Source organism: Vidua chalybeata, chromosome 2 (assembly GCF_026979565.1).
Source record: "Vidua chalybeata isolate OUT-0048 chromosome 2, bVidCha1 merged haplotype, whole genome shotgun sequence".
Taxonomy (NCBI): Eukaryota; Metazoa; Chordata; class Aves; order Passeriformes; family Viduidae; genus Vidua; species Vidua chalybeata.
This window is the reverse complement of record NC_071531.1, coordinates 32,259,837-32,276,399: the sequence shown is the minus strand read 5'-3', so window position 1 is coordinate 32,276,399 and position 16,563 is coordinate 32,259,837. Positions and strand designations below refer to the sequence as shown.

Sequence of the window (16,563 nt, the reverse complement as noted above, 5' to 3'; positions counted from 1 at the left end):
ATATTGCTGCTTCCCATTTATTCTTGGAGTCTTCTGTTGGCTTCTGTTGCTATTAAAACATTTCCAAAGACATCCTGATTGCTATGATCATGCCACAATTGCATTTCCACAGCCTCTTCTCCTGGTGTGTCAGGATTCATGTCCTGTTGCAGACTGTGCCTGATGAGACATAACTGTATATGCCTTAAGTTGCTTTAGAAAAACGGTGTCCAAAGCATGCAAAGAAGTGCAGGGGATGCACATGGCAGCGTGCAGACTTTTCACCTCTGTTAACTGGTGAGCACTGTTACTCAAAATGCTAATCAGAGTAGTCATTCCTAAGAAGATTGCTGCTGGAAGGAACAGTGTTTTTTTGGATTGACAGCGAAAGTACAGTGCTCACCCTGACCTGTAATTCAAGGCTTTACTAATACAGCAGTCAGGATGGAGAGAGAGAGAGAGACTACAAATGCATAATTGAAGAAACCAAGCTTGATAACGTAAGAATTTAGTAACATAGATGCAGAAGGACAAGCTTAACTCCTTAATAGTAAAGAAATAAAATAATAGTAAGGAAATAAAAATTAATAATCCCTGATCAGAAGAAACAAAGAGAAAATTAAGAGACTAAATATATGTTCATGGCTGTACTTAATAAAGTACATTATCAAGGTCTCCTAAGAATACTTGATCTCTGAAAAATTTATAAAATTATAAAGATACTCAATAGTATTTGTATATTACAACAGAAGATTTACTGACTTTATAAACATAGTTTTTGAGGCATTACCTTATTCAAAACAGAAACTAAACTGTCCTTTTCACAAACAATAAATGCAGTCTCAAAGACTGCACACAAAAAGATTTTGTGCTCATATTATCTGTATTAAATAGGTTTTTATAAGGATGGAAAGAGTACCTTTTAACCAACAAAGTGAAACAATATTTTGAAACATCTTTTATGTAATCAGCAACCTAGGAAAGGAGAGGTTACCATGATGTTTTTACACTTACTGTCACTCTTAGCAAAGAAACGGTGGTAAAGGAATGAGAGACAGGGCAGTCATGAAAAAGCAGACACTCAGAGTAGAGGGTCAGGTGCAGTGATGGTCTCACACAGAATTCTGAGTGAGAGAAAAGATGGTAAGGAACATTTTTTAAGGAGGCAGGTTGGAAGATCATGTAGGTAAAAAGTCCTGTTCTAGCTGTTCCCTTCCAGAGGCACTTTTAGGGTAACTCCTGAGACCATGTTATATCCTAAGAACCCATGTGCTACTCTACTAAAGAACCCAAGTGTGCCAGAAAGTTGCACTCTTACAGCATCATGGCTGGGAAACAAAAAATTACCACCTCTTTTTCTCAGAAGCTGAGATATTGAGGGTGTTCATGTCTTCTCCAAGATGCAGAAAAGATACAGCTCACCTGGGACATTTTGCCATTTCAAACCATCCTGCCACGCATCACTGAACATTTTTAAGGGTCAAAATAAATAAATACATATAATCCTGCATTTGCTCAAAACAAACACTCATTGATTGCATCCCCACAGCTGAATAAAGAAACAACACACATAGCTCAAGTACCACACACCCAGTCATTCACCTTACTCTACTGCCAACTGAATTCCTTGCCCTGTTGCTCTCAAGGCAAATCTGCCACAGAGGCAGCTAAAACTAAAAAATGTAGACATACACCAGTTGGTGCCACTCGGTCTTGGGGACACGTATTGGTCCCTGGATATCTTTGATTTAGCAGAATAGACATACCCAGGTCACAAAGTCTAAATTTATTACAACATAAATAGGATCCAAAAGGAGAGTTTAAAATGCTGGATGACAGAAATCAGGGAAATAAATGAAGCCACAGTGAGCTGGGGAGTTATATCCTATATCCACAGGATGTGAATAGGTGTTACTCTAATTAAACAAAATGATGCACAAAAAAGCCAACTGTGCACAAAGTAGTAGAAAAATCTCATCTGTAAAAGCCCTAATTTGCATATGAGGGAAATGCAAATGTTTAACTGCTCTAAAAATAAGATGACTGGTTTGCCACACAGGCACAAGAGGATGGTCTGAAATGAGTCTGTGTACAAACCTTTCTTGCTCTTGGCCTCCAAAGGAGCCAGGGCAGCCCTGCAGGGCAGAACTGCTGGCTCAGGTGAAACCAGAGCCTTCTCTGCTTCTGCACTATTGGGAGCACACTTTGAGGGGAGGCTGAGAATTCATGTTCAAAATATAGAGCCCATAAGACTGGGCTGGCTGCCCTAGTAGGCTGAGCCTAGCATTCCCACATTTCTGAGCCTAAGAACACTCCAGGTCACATCTCACCTCTTCAAAGGAAAACACAGCAGGTAAATGTGCTTATGCTTCACCTAGGCTTCACAAGAGAAGCAAAGAAGCATTTTCATAGGATAAGTATCTGGGGGTCAATCCTTGCCTCAGTTTCTTCATCCCTTAGGGGTTTTTTTGGATTTTTTTTTTTTTGTCTGGTTTTCTGGCCAACGCCAAGGCCCTGAACACCACTGATCCAAGCCATACCTCCTCCCAAATCTTCTTGTGTTGTGTGGTTTGACACCCAGAATTGGTTCTACCTCACCATAAAACTCTTCTTTTCAAGCCAAAGGTCATCAAATTCCAGTTCCTCCTTGACTTCAGTCCATTCTTTTTTTTGTTGTGAGACTTATTAAAACACCTATTGACATCGATAATTATTCACTGTTCCTAGTTAGGGGACAAGGGACACCAGATGAAACAGCAGATGGCTGATTGCCATTCACTGGGCCATGCAATGACTGAAATTTCAGGAGTTCAGGCTGTCCCTATCAGTTTTACATGATCACATTCCTCTTGTATTCACAAACTCCATCACTCACCAGTTAGGGAAATTCTAAAGGAAACTACCAGAAAAATTCAGTACTGATATAATTAGGGAAAAAAAAAAAAAAAAGAAAAAAATTAAAGAACCCAAACAAGAAATTTTAGGATCTGTCTTGCAAAACTCATTGGGGAAAATGAAATATAGTCCTGTAAAGATGTGTAAAACAGACTAATACCTTAAATCAGCATGTCTTCTAGTACTTCATGATTAATCATGATTAATTCTGCTACAATTTGTGAACCATGAAAAGAGATAATTATGGGTGCACCTTGTGTGGGAAAAAATACTTTATATCCCGTGCAGATTCACTTTCTAACTAGAAATTAAATAGTTAATATAAATAGATGATGATATGATGATAACACGAGCACTCTTGATATGCTGTGCCTAAACCCCCCAGCACCAGGCAGGTAATTTTATATCAGGGCAGCTGCATCTCCAGCCCAGGGGAGGAAGGCACTTCATCCGTTGCTGTGGTAACACCATCACTCCCCCCTCCCCCTTTTTGCTCCCCCTCCCCCTTTTTGCTCCCCCGCCCTGCGCCGGCCCCTCCCTGTTGCCGCGGTAACCACTTGACATCAGTCCCGCTTCTCCCAGCCCTGCATTCCCCCTGCGGCCACAGGTCCGACTGGACTTCCACCCCTCCTCCAGCCACCAGCTCAGGGTACACAGTGACACCGGCTCGAGGCAGCTGGGAACTGAGCCAGGGCGACACAGGGAAAGCACCCGTTCCAGAGTCAGAAGAGGCTGTGGAGGTTCTGTTTGTTTTGTTTGGATGGACTCATGCAGGGATATGCTATAGGGGGAAATCATGGGGTCAATATAATGCAATATAATGTTTGTATGCCATTTTCTGTGGTCCATGGACCCAGGCGGATCCTTTGATCATAAGTGTATGGCACTGGTAATTAATTCTAGAGCACTCTTTTTCCTTGTATTTTTTCCTTTTATTATTTGATGACAGAAACAATAATATCGACCCAGTCACATTTCCCTGACTCAATGTCTTTTGGCTTATTCAGTCTGCATTTTTTTTCTTTCCAAATACTGTTCTTAAATTGGGAGAGGTTTTGTTATTACTTCTATTTTGTTTTTCTTTTTCCTAATTTCAGTTTAAGCAAGATGGAAATATGTGTTTTGCTTAGAATCTTGCAGTATTTCTTTCTGAATCCTGCTAGAACTTCTCCAGCCTTGAACACTTTCCACTGCAAAGACATAAACCTGGTAAGCTTTCCAGCATAAGTTTTCTGAACCTTTCTTAACCACTTTAATCTGTCCCAGGGTAGCAAAGCTTCTTTCACTGGAAGAATAGGACAAGTCTTTCATGATTTATCCTATTGTTGAATTGCAGCAGACAACTGGAAGTACAGCAAGAAGACATGTGAAAGTCCAAGGTAAAAATTTCAATTTTTACCTGATATCAATACAGAGTCACACTTCTTCACTTGAACATCTCTAAACTTGTAGCAAGAGAGAAAAACTAAGATCTAATTCGACAACAACTTAGGCCAGTACAGGAAGAAAGAGATGTGTTTTCCATGGCAATTTTCTATTTTACTATTCTCCAAAATAGATTTCATAATGCCCAGCTGTGAAGTGTTTCATGTAAAAATTTATAATATACATTTCAACTGCTTATGAAAGGGAAAAGTTATTATAGTAGTTTTGATACCAAAATGCTAGTCCATTGTGAACAACATGAAAGAAGTGGACATGCTTTTTTGGTAATTAAATCCTCTGTGAATCCTTACTTTTTCATTTCCTAGCATAAGAGTAAAAAGAAAAACAAAAGAGTCAAAGTACAAACTGTTGGAAGCAGATTTTTCTCATTCTCAAAATGTGGAATGAAAGACATGAGAAAGATGGTTGAAATTGTTCTGGAGGAAATAACAGAGTGAAAAATTAACTAAGGAATGTGAGAATTCTTGAAAGCAGCTATTGAACAACTGAATTTTTAATTATGCATTTTTTAAAAAGCTAACGTCAGCCCCAGTTGATAAATACATACATGTGTCAGCTGCCATTGCCGTGAACAAAGCTTGAGGAGCAAGCCCAATGCAGTTTATATCTTTTTCCAAACTCATAAAGATGAACACTCATCAGAGCTGGAAACTGGCCACCTGCTGCAACTTTGCTCATTTGGGTTCAGTGACCTTCAGAATTAAGTGGCATTACCAGCCTGGGAGAAATAAGTGATCACATATTAAGACAAAGCATTTTCTCATCTGATCCTTTATTTGAGTTTCTTTTCATCTTGTTCTTATTACAACACACAGATGTAGGAGTGTATAACAGCAACCATAGGAACTGTTCTACCTGACATTAATGTTCTTTGATAATAAGCTAACACTAATTACTCTGCAAATGAGAAAAAAAAAACTTCTAATCCTACAAAATTAAAAAATAAAAGCATCCAGGGGACGACTTTGGACAGTTGCCACTGGTCAATGCATCTAAAATTAAAGAAAACTGAATGTGATTATGTTTTAAAGAACGAAGACTAAATGTATAACTGATGCTTCTTTCCAAGCATGAAAATCTTTATCTAGATGAGGATCAGAAAAGGCAGGTAGACATTCCTTAAAACATTTATTTACCCACATGATATGAACTGTAAGTTCAGGAGAAAAGCTCAGCAAAGCTCTGACCAAAAATGCTGAGGTGCTTCAAAAAACTTAAATGCCTAAAGATATGTTATGGAACAAACTCAGCAGATTTTGCTGCTGGATGGCAGAACATTGCACACCTTCTGCTGAAGATACATCATTGTGTCACCAGAAAGATAAGTTTCACAGATCCAGAAGATCAAGAAAAAAAATATTCCTTTGACTGCAATATACAGCTTCTTGCAAAGTTAGCCAAACAGTGGAACAAGAACAAGAGCTTATGCACCTCACATTAGGCAATTACTGGATGAAAAGGAAAAAATATCATGCTAAAGCTTTGTCCTTCTATCTTAGCTCTCCAATCTTGTCTAAGTCAAGCTCTGACTTCCATTCTCCTAGAGATACCTAGGGCTATCCAAAAGTCAGTGCTCCAAAGCATGTCTTTCCATCAAATGTAATTTTTGTTAATTTAGGTACCCCAGAACTCAGAGTTGTGCCCATTATAAATAATGAAATGGGGAAGAAATACAGAATTTTCCTGGTGTGTGTGTGTGTCAGTCAAGTGCTTGAATTATGTTCCCAGAGAGGTCTGATTCACACCCAAGCCTGGGGTGAATGTGACAGCCCTTTAGACCTCTCGTTTAAATTTGGCAAGCATTGCAGGAGATCAGTAAATGTAGCAGGAAAAGAGCACGTTTGCATCACACCTTGAAAATTTACATACTATTTTAGCAGTCAGTTGTTTCTCATAACAAAAAATGAAAAAGAAAGCCACTCAAGCCAGTTGAATAACTATATTTGATACTGTTCAATCATATTTTTATTGGCAAAACTGAAGAAATTAGAAATAAAGGCACAAAGCTGATGTGTCATTAAAATACATTTGTGTGGGTGAGAATTCTGAAGTAGATAAAAGATAACGTAATCAAATGGCAAAGGCCCAAACTGATCCAGATGAATAGCAAGCAAACAGAAGTCAATGACCAAAGTGTAACACCTGCTGCCACAGCCAACATCTATGTAAGAAGTGTATTAATAATCTGAAGCATTATCTCCATTCCTAACAGAGACCCAAATATATAATCTATTAATCACAACTTCTGCCAAAAATATTTTCATATATGCACTCAAGTGACATGCATTCCACACGCTGTTGTATAAACAAAGTTTATAATGAACATTAGGAACTTCATGGACAACTCAGCATAAGGCTGCTCTAAATTATACACCCAGAAGGATAATGCTAAAAGCCTCGAATTTATGAGTTAAATAAGGTTCTCTTTAGATAAATTTATTAGAAAATGCAGTTCTATTATGTGACTAAGAGTTTCTATATCAAAATCATTTTGGTATATTGTAGGTGAAGTTCCTAATGTCAACAGACATTATGGGATCTGACTTGTCTCATTATAGAAATCTATTTTCAATACATATACCAAAAGCAGTATCAATGCCAAGTAAATGACTCAGACCAACTTTGTAATTATTGTTTTCATTCCAGTCAAAAAAGTACAGCCATTTCTAAGTATGAAGTTATAATGACAACATCATCTTATTTAACATTAAAAAAAAAGTTTTGCAAAGTCCCGAAAGAAATTATTGCATCAAGAACACAAAAGTCACAAGAAGGGCAGCTTTGCCATAGAAATCATACCTTTATATATATTGAAAATTTGCCCAAACTGTGACCAAAAGAAAACAGTGAATACATATGACAGTCTGTATATTCTTGTTAAACATTTTCTAGATTTTTGCAGCTATATTTCTCAAATAATCTGTCCAAATAGATAATTTTCACTGCTGACTGTAAGCAGGACTTCCTTTGTAATCACTGCTCTGTATTGTTGAGGCCCTAAAAACAGAGCAAAAAGGAAATATCCTATCTCTTCCTACCTCCATATTCTTTTATTTCCATGTACAGTGGAAGGGTGGAGGACAGTTCTTTCAGATTACACCTTAGCAGAACCCACAAAACCTCATTGCAATCTTCCCAAGGAGGCGAATGAGAAAATGAGAAAAATAACTTGACCAGAAACTTCTATTAGTTTTTGAGTTACACAATTTTCCTGAGATCATTGCATCACAATAGGTATGTCAGAGGATATTCACCCTTTGCTATTTTTAGTGGAATATGGCATGATGAAATCACTGTGACTATGCATGCAAGTGTTCCAAAATACATGTGTTGAAGGTAAATACTGAGTTTTACAGCAAGAAAGCAATAAATCTGATAAATCAAACTGAGCAAAATACTGACAAATGAGTTCACAGTTTTGACAAAGGTTAGGAAAAGAACAAATATAAGATATGAAGAAGTGTCTGAGAAAAATTGTACCAGTTTTGGATTTAGACAGACAAGGATTTTTATCAGAAAATGTACAAGTAAATTCTCAAAGTGATGCTATTCTTTCTTTATGCTTTTGCAGCTTTTAATTCTACCTGATTTTGAACATTGTGCAGATTCCCATAACCTAAACAGGAGCTAGTAAAATTCCAAAATGTATCTCAAGACTGCAGTCCAGGCTTGTCTTTCACTAGAGATCTTCCTTTTCATTTTATCAGTTGAAGAAAAAACAGTTAGTATGACATTTTACACTATCACATCATCTGAATTCATGTATTTGACAGTGGCAGCTCTATGCTAAAATCAAGCTCTGGCTCAAGCAAAATCTAAAGTGTTGTTTCAGAGCTCTGTCTGGACAAGAATGCGTGCACACCTTCAAACGCCACTGAAATTTGGAGAAGAGCAGTGCCCTTAAATGCCTCCAAAGTTTGCAAAAACTCATACCTTGAACTGGCAATGAAACGATGCAGAGATTGGCCAGGACAAAGAGATGATGGCAGAAGAGCAGGACCCACCAAGCAGTGCCAAGGGAGGTGCCAGGTGTGATTGCAGAGCCCCTCTGGGTAATCCTTGATGAATCAGGGTGACAGGGAAAACTGTCCAACAACTGGAGAAAAGCAAATGTCATTCCTACCACCAAGATGAGCAGGAAGAAGGGGACTACAGCCTCACCCATGTCCCTGGAAAGGTGATGTAGGAACCAGGCATAGGAATTACATGTTTTTTGGATTTTCTGTCATTTCATGATTATCAACTAAGAATTGTGGATTTATGAATTTGCAGGAACACTGTATCTTCCACTACAGAGCTGCTGTTTCATTTCTTATTGTCTTAGATTCCTAAAGGTTAAAGAGCATATCAGGTTTTGTATTTCTCTAGATCTGTGGAAAGTGAAGGATCACATTTCATCTGATTAGAGTGACCACATCCTGAAAAACACTGCCAGTGTCATGCTAATTGTTTCCCTTTCTCTCAAATGCTATCACAGAAAATGTGTTGGTCCACCTCAAAATATTTAATTTCATGAAGATCAGATATAATAAATATAATAAGTAATATATATTTGAAACTCTTTTTTTCCTGCAGCATGGCTTTGCAAAAAAGCCCACAAAACAAAAAGTAACCCAACACATCTCAGGTGTAACATTATCCTGCATATGCTCAGTGCAGCCCTTTGCTTTGGGACAGGCAGGAGATACAGGCATGTCAACTTAGTGAAATGTTTCAAGTGTCGTATTTATTTTTCCTCTATCTCTTGCCAAAAAGAATTTAAAATGTTCTACTGAGATGGCAGCTTGGTATTAAATGAGAAAGACAGCCTAAGTGTTTTGGTTTCCTACGTGTACCATATGTATTTTTGATGTAACAAGTACAACAATTTCAAAGAATTACATAATGATTTCTGACATAAAGCTCTTCGTATCAATCAGTACATTTCAAAAAAGTAAATCACTATGGTAAGCATTAAAAACCTATTTAAAGTACAAAATACCTATCTCAGAATCAAACATGACTTTTTTTTTTCCTTATGAAACACCTGCCACATACTTTAGGCAGTGCCTACACCTGCATTTGCAAAAGCAGTGTTACCTCTGAAATAGTTAATGTTTGATACATTTTCCTGATGTCCCTTGTTAGGTTTACTCCAAGAACTCACTTCAGTGCCACAAATTAGAATTGCTCTGTTGCAGAAGTGCCAGCTGGGACAAAAATTTTGTTATCAGACTGATTAATCAATTATACAAAAGGTTTGCTTATCCTGTAAAAGGCAGTCTCCAGAAGACCCTTCCAAATTATCAGATATGGGACCTCTGCAGTTTAAAAGAAGGGCAGAGATGTTTAAATGGACCTCTCTAGAAAGATTTGGGAAAAACATTATAACTCACTTCAAACCATATTTGGTACAATGGATGTGAGTTACCCAGTGGAAATTACTTCTCCTTTTCAAGCTTTGAAATACTGCTCTGCACATGATTACTTTTTCAACAGCACTGCTATACTTGTAAAGTCTGTGGCTGAAAAGCATCTCACTGCAGAGTGCCTGAGCATCTGTTGCCAACTGTGCATGGCACATGAAAGTTGAAAACAGAGATAATTACAAGATGACAGCATTATATTGTTACTTTTTTTGTATAAGAGATGAACAAAAATACCATCCAGAAACAACACCGTAAAAATATTTTTGTGACCAAAACCCCAATATCTGACCTTTTTTCACATAAAATAATATCTTTGCTTATAGCATCACAAGCTCTTCTCATATATTCAACAACAAAGGTCTCCTAGTTCTTGTTTCCCCCAGTGTACCAGGAAGACATAAATTCATCTCGTTCAAATATGAGACAGATTAATAATGTCAGACCAGTATCAGTTAAACTGTAGACCAGCTACGCAATTACACTCTTAGGTTGCCATCAATTTACATAAATTCACCTTTTCTCCAAAATTCTACCAGAAGACAATTTTTCAGCTCAAAAAAATCTAGAAAGCAAAAAATCTCCATCCCAACAGAAAAAAAAAACCCACCAAAAAAAAAAAAAAAAAAACAACCTCTAGATTCTACTTAACAAGGAAGCGCTGCTTGAGTGAAAACTCTTAATCCACATCTCTTGCCCAGAGTGTTCAAATTCTCACAGAATATTTATATATAGCTCTATTCATGGAGATGGACAGATTTTGCTGATATGATAGGAATAGGAAAATTACTGAAACTACTCATACCATAGAACTAATTGATATTTTGTTTTGGCTGGAAATAGCATGAAAGTTGCAGGAAGAGATGTTGAACTACATACTATGACATTAAAACTATAATAGCGTTATGATTACTGCAGTTGCAATTTGAATGCTGCCATTTAGTTACACAAGTGCTTAACCAAGTCCCTGTTTATATTCTTTTAATATATTTCTAAAATAAGACACTGCTGTTTGATGGAAGCATCATTTTCCCCATGAGCTTCCTGGAAAATGTTTAATTGTATATCTGTGATCTGTGTTTGCAGGCTTTGCTGCCTGCCTGTAGGTCCTATAGCAACAGTTCAACACCATGGAAGAGTCTTGCTTTTCAGAGTGTTGAGGCATCAACACACCCCATGAAAAGCAATTGCTGATAACTCACACAAAATTTAAACATACTTTTGAAGGCTAGAATACACAGCTGGCTGCATAAATATGATTGCATTTGCCAAAATATGGGCACCTAAGTTTATATCTTTTGGTTTATTTAACACTGAAATAACATACGTAATAATTCCACTTTCTATAGGAAGCAGGTATTTCATGGTGTTTCTTTGGAATCTTTACTCCATTTGGAACACAGACATGAAGAGAAGTCTAGAAAGTATCCAGGAATTTTACTATTTGGGTTACGGTTCTCAGCTGGACTAACATATAACACAGAACTCTATGCATTCTAAAGGTGGCAAGTGTATTGCATTAAATGACCCAAACAGTAAAACACTGAACATTGCTAGGGAATTTCCCCACCAGGGAAAATAGAAGCAAATCACAAACCAGCAGCCCCCTGCTCACCAAGGAATAGCAGCACTATGGGAAAAGTGGAGGAATCAATGAAGCACTTTGATAGCCTTGAGGTCTGATTCAGTCCTGCTACGTGTGGTAGAAGTCCACGACTCTCACTGATAACTGGGAACAGCTGAGTTCACAGTAGGAGTATTTCCTGCAGAAGAAAGCCCATGCAAGCTTTCTCAGCTGCAGTACAGCAGCAGGGAGAAAAGGGCTTGAAGAAAATTGTACTTGTGTTACAGGAACCCTCAGTTACAGAGGAACAGAATGGTCCTCATTGAAAATCTGTGACTGCAAAACTGCAAACCACAATATCCCACTTCTAAACAAAAAACATCAGCCGGTGAGGTCAGTTGTACATTAATGTATAATACTACCATTTGCCAGGCACACAGTGGTTACTAATAAAAAAACATATTCCATTAAATATTTCACTGGAGTGTTACCAAGTTTTCACTGTATTTGAAAAGCTGTAGCAATAGGCAGCAATACAGGTCTGAGTTACTCAGGCTTTGTGCCACACTTTGAACACTGACATCTCCTCACAGCAGTATCCTGCTCCCTCCTAAATTCCTATGCTACATTTCTTTCTCATTTTTGATATCTGATTATCTGATTATCTTAAGGAATTATCTGATTCTGAGTTATGATAGAGTATATTTTTAAGTACAAGCCATGACTTCATGGAGGTTGTTATCAGAACAGAACTCATCTCCATGAAACAGTTTTATTAAGACTTACATCTTGGAACTTAATCTCTGTGAAGGAAGCATGTTGAATTAGGAAATTAGATCAGGAGTAGCCTCAGCAGCCTAATTCAGAATTATATTTCACATGCGTGTATGTCAGTGCCTCTGCTGTCAAATATCATTGTACAGTTAGCCAGACTTGGCCAAAAATTATGTTATCCATTAATTTCAAAGCTCTAAGGTATTAAATGCTGTATTCATCATGAATCAGTAAGAAAAAAAATTACAGAATTGTTCACAAAGCAAACTATTACAAAATATTTTTTAACTTTCAAGATGTAGTCTATCCATAAAAATCTTATTTTAATACATTAAAAATCTGTCAGGTACATTGAAAACCTTGGTGATAATTTGCCTAATCTCTATTTTTAAAAAAAGTTATATTCCATAATAAGGCCTTGATTTAGTTGAATCAGAATTTTCCAGTAGAACATTTCTATGAGAAAATTTTAGCCCTGGCCTTAGGAAGGAACTTATCAAGATACTATTATTAACTTATTTGTTTGTGAAATGAAAACTTGCAAGTTCACTTGCTGTAAGAGTAGAAACTGGGTGAGACTGACATCTTCAATGAAACAGAAATATCACCCATTTATCCATCCAAGCTATTGCAATCACTGTGTCAAACTGCACACAGGTTGTACAGGTGGCACCAGTACTTTTCAGCAGATAACACCTCCCTGCCATCCAGCCACAGCCTGGCAGAGAAAGCAATAATTCAAAAGCTTGGCATGTTAGCGTCGAATAACCAGCTTTGTGCTTCTACAGCAAAATGTGACTTATTACATTTTGTAAAGTGGTCCACACTGGGGAAATTATTTTCCTTCATTCTAACCACTCTTAGAGCAGAGGGGCATTTTGATACACTAAATTGACCAGCTTCTAAGTATGCACCAGACTGTACCCTGCAGCTGAAGACTAGAATAGTGCTATGTGCTATGTTTTCATTTCCTTCTGAGAAAAATACTTTAATTTACATAGGAAGATAACCAAATACATAACACTGGTCTTTAGGCTATAAAAGCATCATAACACTACAGAAGGTAAGCATTAGTAACCAATTAGTAATGAACACTTCTTCAACATTTCTGCTACATTAAACAATATGTTAAGTAAATAAACTACTGAAAAGATCTGGGCATAGTCCCCTTTAGTCACCCTCTCTCATCTCCTCAGACTGAGTGGCCCTCATGCTAGATCAGAGATTTTTTTAACTGCAGAGCATGCCAAAACAACTTTTTAACAAGGCAGAACACTATTTTCTGCTATACTGGCAACTAAAAAAGGGGATCCAGTCAGCTCATATTGTTTAAGAAAGAACCAGTTGCAGCTTTTGCTGCAAAAAGGAGGAGCGTAGATCTCATTCACTCTAGGCCACCACACGCTTCCTGACTCTAGACACGATGCAGGACTATGCTAGGCCAGAACAGAGCAGCCAGTGGGAAAGTTCAGCAGCAGTGCCAGATCCAGCCCAGCTGGCTGAAGTGGATGCCTCTGCAGCTTCCTTGCTTCACCTTCTTCAAAGAAGGTGCCCCAAGGGCAATTCAGGAATGTCTGTACTCACATCTTGTCATGATAGCAATGAATCTCTCTGTATCTATACATGTGCACTGATCTTTCTCCTTGATTAGAGTAGCATACACTGTTTATTGATCCTATAGAGCATTTCACAGTGAGCATCTGGAGTTCAAAGACAAATTGACAGTGAGTTCACTTTATGTGTCTATCTAATTTTAACCATCATTTACTTATATTGGCTTCTGCAAGGTTCTCAGTTATTAAAAATTCAAATAAAGTCCTATCATTGGTGCTTTAAAGAATATCATGGAGGCATATCAGTTACAGAAAGCAGTAATATTCAACTACATTTATTGCCTATAACCAGAAAAGCCATCAAGAAGGAAAAAACTAACTATATTTAAAAATAATAAAAGCTACACTTCTGCCTATACTCTCTGAACGAACTTGAATGGGTTGTGGCTTATGACCAATTTAGAATAATTTACCATTCAGATAGTCTGCACTGGAACAATAAAAATCCCATTTGTTTAGATTTATTTTAACAGCAAGATAATCATAGACTAATCACTTATGCATCTTTTTCCCTACTGCATAATATATGTTTTCATTTAGGCAAAATTATAAGAATTTTAAATTCACTGGCCTTAGTAGAATAGAAAGGTAAAACAAATTATTTTAATGAATAAAAAAAGCCTTTGGGCCATTGATAATTCAAAACTCTAACAGAGAAAAGCGAATTACATTATAACATGGATTACAATATTCAAGCAAGAAAACAGTCTGGTTTACTTTTACCCTACTGACTTCTCTCTTATGTGAAGATAAACCAATATAATACTAAGCACCAGAACAGACTTTAAAGTTCAACACTTCTAAAAGGCTTAAGTTGACAAAGCTCAATAGAAATTACCTGAGTAGACCACCTGAAATGGTCTTATCTGTCTTCAGACTAAAAATTACTTTGTGAATTAATATTTATCCAATATTTATGTTTGAATGCAAGTGGTTACATATCACACTAATTTGTAGGATCAAGAGGATTGATTTTATGTGTATTTTTTTCAAAATTTCCTAGGCTGCTTTCCATACATTGAAGTAGCTTCCTCAGCAGGTGCCATGAGTCAAGTGACTGTGCAGTACATGCAGTCCTTGTGAACAGCACCAGGCTGGCACTGACTGACAGCAGGAAGGGCAGGCAACCAGGGGACTGGCACTTGGCCAAACACAGGAAAGCCTCATTCTGTAGGGAAGCCTCCTGCAGCAGCTTCACTGGAAGTAAAACAACACTTTGAAAACAGCAGAAGAAGGCATTTATCAGAGTGATTGATTTTTTAAAAAAGCTTTCACTCAGGAATTATAGTCCTCAACACAGTCCTGTGAGACCATCTGCAGCACTGTCAGAGAGGAGGGAGGAACATCTTTAGTAAGGCCCAGGCACAGCTGCCAGTAGCTGCTCCTTGAGAGGGTCCATGGCCTCCAGGAGCAGCTCTGAACATGGGAGGAAGCAACACTCCTGGCCCCTCAGCAGAGCTACACAAGCACTGTGGCTCCAGCCACAGAGGACAACATGGATGACAGACCTGTCAGGAATGGTGGTACCTTAAAGATGTCTTTGCCCCAAACAGCTGGTGGCATGTCAAATTTTGAGCAGAGGAATACTTTACCTTAGATGCTTGTACAACTGAAACATTTTGCTCTGATTTTCCAGGAGCACAACAACCTGATGATCATTTCTCCCCCTCATCTCTCATGGGTGAGCTCTATTAGTCATAATTATTTCTTTATTTGCATGTTTGCAAAACAAGTAACAGAAACCGTGAAGAGTAATGAGTCCTGATGTGCAAGCGGACATTAAAATAGCTACACATAATAGATACACATAAAATGCAATGTATCATTCACTTTAATTAAACTCATGCAAAAGCAGCTGCCTTTCTCTAGCAATTTCTTGCAGCTCAGAGTGCAGAATTAACTGACTAGCTAAATATGCACACTCTTGAATGGCTGCATCTTGACAGACAGGTTCACCTGGTAAATGCAATCCTGGGAAGATGCTGATCTTTATTTTAGTGCTACTATTCATCAGTAACTGATGGATAATTACTGTGACTGGCTGAGGAACTTGCTTGCATGAATTTAGGAATTCTGTTAATTATGTAATATTACTCAATATTTAATGCCTCAGTGTGTAATGAATCAGCCATGAACTACCTAAGTCCTTTGTAATTTACTGCCCAATCTGTCTGAAAGATGAGGCCATAGATAATGGAAGAGAGAAGTTAACTGAAATATTAAGGGTTTGGATGAAATCTCCAGTCAGAATAAAAAAAAAAAAAAAAAAAAAAAGGCACTTTGGTCCTTATCTGGACATTGGAGTGGTAGATGTTTGAAAAATTCCCAAAAAGGAAAGCAAAGTATACAGAGCAGAGGCTGACAGAAGCAAAAGGAATTTCAGGGGAAGAGAGTAAGAAAAGGGACATGCTTTAACTGGTGGTTTGGCTGCGAGAACGGCTGAGAAAGAGAAAATGACTGCAGAGACGGGGAAGAAAGGGGTGATGTTCAGCAGGAGATGCCATTTGAAAAAAAGGATGTCGGGAGGGTGGAATAGGACAGAGGGCTGTGGGTTTGTATCTGACTATGAAGGCAGATTTGTGAGCTCAGAATGGAGCTGTGCCACAACCAGAGCCACGTCCGTCTCACAAGTGTGTGAGCTGAGAAGAGCTGCCAGAGACCAGAAAAAACAGAGTTCGGTTGCACCTAGACCAAGAAAAAATTAAGGAATGGGTAGATGTAGCACCTGTAGGCTCAAACACAAAAGCACAATAGACATCATGGACCTGATATGGGATGTGAGGCTGGGAAGGATGGCATTTGCCATCGCTATCCTCATCAGCAAGAGCAAACAAGAGTTCAGTTACTAAATTAGAAGAATTTAATGTTCCATGCAATTTAAATTCCT

At 37.9% G+C, this 16,563-nt stretch overlaps 1 protein-coding gene and 1 long non-coding RNA gene across 2 annotated transcripts in view; one reads left to right on the top strand and one right to left on the bottom strand.

The window, feature by feature from the left end:
* GABRG3 (gamma-aminobutyric acid type A receptor subunit gamma3) overlaps positions 1–16,563 on the bottom strand; it is a 286,706-nt gene that overhangs the window by 145,831 nt on the left and 124,312 nt on the right. The gene's annotated exons all lie outside the window — the stretch shown is intronic.
* LOC128783687 (uncharacterized) lies at positions 3,460–8,214 on the top strand. Its single transcript, XR_008429232.1, has 4 exons — positions 3,460–3,614; positions 3,972–4,083; positions 4,211–4,253; positions 7,892–8,214. It is a non-coding gene; the product is annotated as an uncharacterized LOC128783687 (long non-coding RNA).